We start from the raw sequence: 7114 nt of genomic DNA, 5'->3' as shown, positions 1-7114 counted from the left end.
TTTATCTCGCGCGCACGGCGGCGGCACTTTAGTCGTTGTGTCGGCGTGTGCCCCGCTTGCGTGTGCTCGTTACGTGTTATAAGTGTGAACGCGTGTGGTACGGTGTATGCGTAAGCTCTCGTCGTGCGAAATCGGCGTACCCCAGGTGCGCGATTGTAACGTGAGCGGCCAGCGCGGCGCAGAGAAGCGCAAGAGTGAGTGCCGTACGGAGCTGTGTGTGTGGGTGTGCGCGTACGTAATTAACCATGCCTGCTACGCGGACCCGCGGTGGAGTGGAACCTCGGGCGACGGCTCCCACACCATGGGTGAGGAACTTAGCAGCGGTTCGCTTAGCAGCGGGGGGGCGATTGATGATGCTAGCCCGGCCGTTAGCATTATCGAGGGAGGGATCTCGGGGGCTAGCGACCCCCACAAATTGGTGTCGGAAGCGGTACGGACCCCCGCGTTACCTCACGCTAAAATAAGACTAATATTTACCGGCCGGGGGGCCCCTTCGTGGAAGGCATTCGCCCGCAATCTCTTAGGGGCCAAGGAAATTAATGGATGGACGGACGCGCAGGCAGTACGTCAACTTAATATGAATCTTGATGGGCGGGCAGCCGATTTTGTAGAAGCGTTACCCGCGAGCGCACAGACACAGCTAGAGGAGCTGATGCGCCGACTCGATCAGCGTTTTGGCACGCGTGACGAGGAGGAAGCAAAATCGGCCTTAGAGGCGCGCCGGCGCCAACCTGGCGAAGATCTACGTGATTACGCCGAGGATGTGCGCGAGTTAACAAAGATCGCACGCCCGGGGTACGCAACTGATGTTATTGAGGAACTGGCCGCCGAGAAAATCCAGCGGTACCTGTCTCGCACGGCGTGGTGGCAGCCAGACATGAGCTGCCCACGTCTTCCCTTTAACGCCCTTGTCGAGCGCGCACGTAAGTGTGAAAGAATTCACAGCGAACGCGCGCAGCTCCGGGGGCTGGGACGAGAGCGCGCCATTGCGAGCCTGCTCTCGGAAGACGAGGAGGAGGAACAGGAGCTCGCGAGGACGGTAAGGGGCCGGGAAAGAGAGCCTCCAGTGTCCCGCGAGACAACCCCGGGATGGGTTGCCGGTATACAAACGGGTATAAAGGATGTCTCCGGCCAGGTAACCCAGATAGACAACAAGGTAAACCAAGTAGGTGAGAGGGTAACCCAGGTACGCGAGGACGCAAATAAAAATATGAAGACCCTCCAGTCTGAGATGGGTGAACTACGCTCGACAGTAGGGGGACTAGCCGGGAGGGTGTCCCAATTAGAGTCCGATTTGGGACAACTGCGTACTGGGAGAGGGAGCGGACAGGGGACCCGCTACGGAGCCGCCCCCCTCCCCGGGCATGTTATATGTGCGATCGCCGAGGGCATCTAGTGAGGGACTGTCCGAAATCACCCGAGCTAGACAGCACGGGGGTTAAACTCCAACGCCCCCTAGAGAGCGGACCAACTAGGGGTGCAATCGACGCGGTCCCGATACAAATAGACGATAATGAGAATAATGGCGAGCGAGTGATCTCCACACAGGTTCCAGCAACAACGCCCACAGAAACGGTGACTCCTGGCGACTGGCTGCGGGAGCTGGTGGCGGGGATCACGGGGGCCACGTCGCTGGTGGAAGGGGAGGTAAACGGAGTGCGTACCCGAATCCTGCTGGACACGGGGGCGGTGGCCTCGCTCGTGAGCGCAGCGCACTGCAGCGCGATCGGGGTCGACGTGCGTCACCTGCAGGCCCCGGACCGCGCGCTGCACACGGCGAGCGGAGCCGGAATGGGGCTGCTGGGGAAGCCACCCTAGAGGTCCGCATAGGCAGCCAGGTGTGCACGCAGGAGTTCTACGTGTCGAGTGCGTTGTGTCACGAGTGTATCGCAGGCACCGACCTCTTAGAACGGTTGGGACTCAACGTGCAACCCCGCCAGCGATGCGCCACCATGGAGAGCAACGGCGAGCGGATACCGTTCCTGGGACGAGAACCGACGCGCCCCGCTTCGCACCTGTGGCCGCTATCCTGGCGACGGCAGTCACCATCGGCCCGCTCACCGAGATGCTGGTGCCGGTGGCAACATCCCCCACCGACCCCGCGCTCCGACCATCAGGGGAGGTAATGCTAACTCCTCACCCGGAGTTGGCAAAACGGTATGGGGTGTGGGATCCGCCACGTTGGTAAACGCAGATGGGGACCGATTGTTTATGCGGATGTTTAACCCCCACAATACCCCAGCGATACTGCGACGGCGCACCCCGATAGCCACCGTACACCCCCTGCACGCACGCCACTCTAACGACTCGGTGTTCGCACTCTGGGCTGAGGACCCCGGTCGTCCTGAGGGTGACAGGACCTGGCCTGGCGAGTCGGCCCGACTCCCCGAGCCGAGGTCGTTCCCCTGCTCGACGCGTTACATGTACCATGGGCGGATTTACCTAAGGGAGAGGCCGATCGGCTGCGCGAGTTACTGCGGGAGTATGCCGACGTGTTCAGCGAACACGACTCGGACGTGGGTCGGACCGACCTTGTTAAGCACCAAATTGACACCGGTGCAGCCCGACCCATCAAACTCCCTGCGTACCGAGTGGGCGCACCCGAACGCGCCCAAATCAAAGAGGCAGTTGGGGACATGCTTCGCGATAACATAATTCAGCCCTCGGCGAGCCCCTGGTCAGCCCCGGTGGTACTAGTAACGAAAAAGGATGGGTCAACCCGGTTCTGCGTCGATTACCGTAAACTAAATGCAGTCACGCTCGGCGATGCCTTCCCCATACCCCGCATCGACGACACCTTCGACAGTCTCGCAGGAGCGCGGTATTTTTCCACCCTCGATCTGGCGTCCGGTTACTGGCAGGTGGAGATGACGGAGGAGGATCGGCCAAAAACAGCATTCACCACCCCGATGGGCCTGTTTGAGTTTCGAGTGTTGCCGTTCGGACTCACTAACGCGCCCGCGACGTTCCAGCGGTTGATGGAGTTGGTGATGCGGGGCTTGCAGTGGGAACAGTGCCTGATTTACTTGGACGATGTGATAGTGTTCAGTAGATCTTTGTCTGAGCATTGGTCCAGGCTTCGAGAGGTGTTCCAGCGACTGCGAGCGGCTCATCTCAAGCTCAAGCCACGTAAGTGTTACATCGCACAACGCGAGGTGGGGTACCTCGGGCATCGCGTCAGCGAGGCAGGCGTGCGCACCGATCCGGAGAAGGTACGCGCCGTAGTGGAGTGGCCACGGCCAAGGAATCTGACGGAGATCAGATCATTTTTGGGGCTCGCCACCTATTATCGTCGATTTGTAAAGGGATTCAGCGAGATTGCACGCCCCCTCACCCAACTCACCTCCCCTAAGCACCCCTATCAGTGGACGGGGGCCTGCCAGACGGCCTTCACCACTCTCAAAGACCACCTCACCCACGCCCCCACCCTCGCTTTCCCCGATTTTACCACCGATTTTATTTTGGACACCGACGCCTGCAGCAGCGGGCTGGGCGCGGTGTTGTCACAGGTACAGGATGGGACGGAACGAGTCATCGCGTACGCCAGCCGGACCTTGAGTGGGGCCGAGCTGAACTATTGCGTGACCCGCCAAGAGTTGTACGCCGTGATTTTCGCATGCAAACAGTTCCGGCCGTATTTGTACGGCAGGAGATGTCGCGTACGCACTGACCATTATGCTCTGCAGTTTCTTCTTACATTCAAGGAGCCGCGGGGGCAGATGGCCCGGTGGTTGGCGCAGTTGCAGGAGTACAACCTGCAAATCGAGTATCGGGCTGGCCGGACGCATGCAAACGCGGACGCCTTGTCGAGGCGACCCACGGTGTACGCCGAGACGAGGGCGGAGGAGGCCTGCCCGTGTTTCACGGGGGGACGCTGCCGGCAGGCAACGGACCCCCGAGAGGCCGCGGCCACTGACCCCCCCCAGCGAGAGAGAGTGCAGTGTGCGCCACAGAACCCTCACAGGTGGCACTGAGGATCCCGTCGACCGCCCGGCAAGCGCGGGACCCGCGGCTCGGGACCCGATCGGACGGATCCAGGAGGACGTCGGCTGCGCCTTCCCGGGCCTAAACGACGAGCAGCTGAGACAGACCCAGCAGCGAGATCCGGATCTGGCGGCAGTGGAGGCGGCACTGCGGGAGGAAAAGAGCGCCCTACCAGGACCCTGGAGCGGTTTGTATGCCCGGTTGTGTGTGCGGAACGGAGTGGTACGGGAGTTAACCGAGGCCGGCCAGCCGGGGTGCATCTGTGTTCCTGCCCAGGTGCGACCCCAGCTGCTACGGCTGGTGCATGACCACCCACTCGGGGGCCACGATGGGGAACGACGCACTCGAGAGACCCTGCGTCGCCAGTATCTCTGGCCCAAATTGGCACAAGATGTGGCCGCCTGGGTGCAGGGCTGCCGGGCCTGTCAGCAGTGTGGGCAAAAGCCGGCGAGGTACCAGGTACCCCTGAGGCCGTTCCGAGTCAGTCGGACGAATCAGTTGGTCGGAATCGACCTGCAGGGGCCCTTTCCACGATCCCACCGGGGCAACCGATATATTCTCGTAGCGGTGGAATACTTCACCCGCTACCCCGTGGCGGTGGCTATCCCGGATAAAACAGCCCTCGTAGTGGCCCGGGCCTTCGTGGAAAACTACGTACTTAAGTGCGGGATCCCCGAACGAGTCATTACCGACCAGGGTAGTGAATTCGAGGCCGAACTATTTCAGGCGCTGTGCCGAGAGTTCGGGATCCAGAAGGACCGAACCACGGCGTATCACCCCCAGGCGAACGGGATGGTAGAGAGGATGAACCAGACTCTGGCCGGGAAGCTTAAACGCATGGCGGCCGCGAATCAACAGGACTGGGACGAACACCTTCCCTATGCCCTGTTCGCCTACACCACCGCCGTTCACACCTCTACAGGACAGACCCCGTTCCTAATGATGTTTGGTCGCGAGTCTCGCCTGCCCGCAGATCTGCTGTTCGGTGTCCTCCGCCGCAACGGGAGGAAGGGAGCCACCCCGTGGAGCACTTGCTGGAGACCCTGCGAGGGGCCAGGGGCCGAGCCTACCCGCACGGAGAGGCCGCGCACCAGCGGCAAGAGCAGGGCGCCCGACCCCGTATGGAGCCCCCCTTCTACACTGCGGGCTCCGAGGTGTGGCTGTACACTCCCCGCGTCGGTGCCGGACAGGTGGGGAAGCTGACCACCTACTGGCGAGGACCCTGGATTGTGAGACGGCAGATCTCACCATGGACGGTGCTGATTCAGGGAGGAGAGAGGGGCCGGGAGATGGTGGTCAACATCCGCCGACTGAAGCCGTGGCGAGCAGCCCCCGAGGGGGGAGCCCCGCCGTCCAAGTACCCCGAAACCCCGGGGTCCCCCCACCCCCCGTGCCCGGGGGCCTCGCGCAGTACATGGGCCCCACGGAGCCCCGGGCTCCGAGGGGCCCCGGGCGGGGCCGGGGGCGACGAGGACGGCGACCCTTAAACCCCACCGCCTCTGAGTTTGTTCCCCAGCCCGCAGGTGCCAGAGGCCGAGGGGAGCCGTTGGAATGGAGGAGGAGACCACCGCCGGAGCCCCAGGAGACGGAGCCGCCACCCCCGAGGCCAGCCACAAGGGCCGGGCGAATCCCGCGGACCCCGCGGCGATACCTCGTGGGGGCAACCCAGGCGAGGTGCTCCAGTCAACCCGGGACGGGGACTGGCACCCCGGGGGGCTATGTGGTGCCACAACGACGGGGCCGCTCTGCCGAGCCAGGGAGCCGCCCGGCTTCCCCCACCGCACTGCCCCCCATCACCCGCCCCACATAAGCACACACCCGCACGCATTCCCCCCCCCCCCCCATAGAGCTGGAAGGGAAGGTCACCTGATCGACCGGTTTTTATCCGAGAGACCCTTATCGGGATTAATTCTCACGGTTTCCGGCGATCAGGGAATTGGATGACCTCCCCGTGCTACGTGGCACCGCGGCGCTGCGGCCGGCCTTAATATGGTGTGGTCGCGGCGTGGGGCATTCGGCCACCGCGGTTGAGGCGCATTTCCCCCCACACACACCCCCACGAGTCGACGGGGCAAGCAGGGGAGGCACGGGACAGCATGAATAGCGGGGTCACAGGGGCTGTTGCGCATAGTCATGGGGGTTGGGATAATTGCGCTTGAGCGCGCAGGCCCCATTGTTAGGAAGGGTAAGGGAGTAATTAGGATGTACGCCGCCAACGTCGCGCACTGATTAGCATATCAACAGCGCCTGGGGACTGCCGTGCGCGGGCTTGGGGTGCACGAGCCCATTGTTCAGCGCAGCATCCCCTTTGGAGGTAGGGAGGATAAATAGAGGAGCGCAGAGGGGAAATCGCTCTCTTACTCCAGCGCCAGGCGACCAGACGCAGCTCGAGCCAGCGACCCGGACGTCCGTGCGACGCACCGAGGCACGCGGTTAACACAAGGATCAGCGGACCGCCGTGGACACTTAACAGTGAGTAAGAAGGGAATTAGAATCATAGCCGATAAATAGGGAATAGGTGCCGGTTTAGTGGAATAGGCCAGCCTCGTCGACTCACTAATTCAACATTAGTTATCAGGTAATAAATCATTAATAGCGAAGCGTGGTCTCGCGTGATCTTGTCGTGCAGTGTGCGGAAGACGATTCTTGAAGCTAGCGCTTTTCCTTCTGCCATAAGTGTAACCGTTCTTATGCAACGTTTACTTTTCATCCAGGGGGTGAACCTGATCCAGTAAGTCTACCGGACATCGCCGCTGCAACTTTCTCTCTACTCGGCCGTTCTCTTCCAGCATGAGGAGTACACTTTTTAACGATGCCGCTCCGAGATGGATGCATGGTCTTGTTGTCTGTAAAACGGAATATAAGCTAAATTAAGATCAATTTGGTGTTATGGTCTACTTACGCAGTCAAGTCTAAGGTGTCACAGTGCAAAGTGTATCCCATATCTTGCGGTGAAGCGAAGGGCTCCGGCCTTGCAAGATGTTCTGCCGCGCAAGAATGAAGGGGGTCCCCCGGCTCCCGTGGTTCCACAGTGAATCCGAAACTTTGTCGGGCGAAGGCCGGGCTGTCGAGGGCAACCGTCGAACTCGTAAGTAATACTTTAATCTCACGTCTGTACCTTGTTAGACGG

The sequence above is a fragment of the Callorhinchus milii genome, unplaced genomic scaffold, assembly GCF_018977255.1.
Source record: "Callorhinchus milii isolate IMCB2004 unplaced genomic scaffold, IMCB_Cmil_1.0 Scaffold949, whole genome shotgun sequence".
In the NCBI taxonomy this organism is placed as follows: domain Eukaryota; kingdom Metazoa; phylum Chordata; class Chondrichthyes; order Chimaeriformes; family Callorhinchidae; genus Callorhinchus; species Callorhinchus milii.
Note: the sequence above shows the minus strand (reverse complement) of the source record.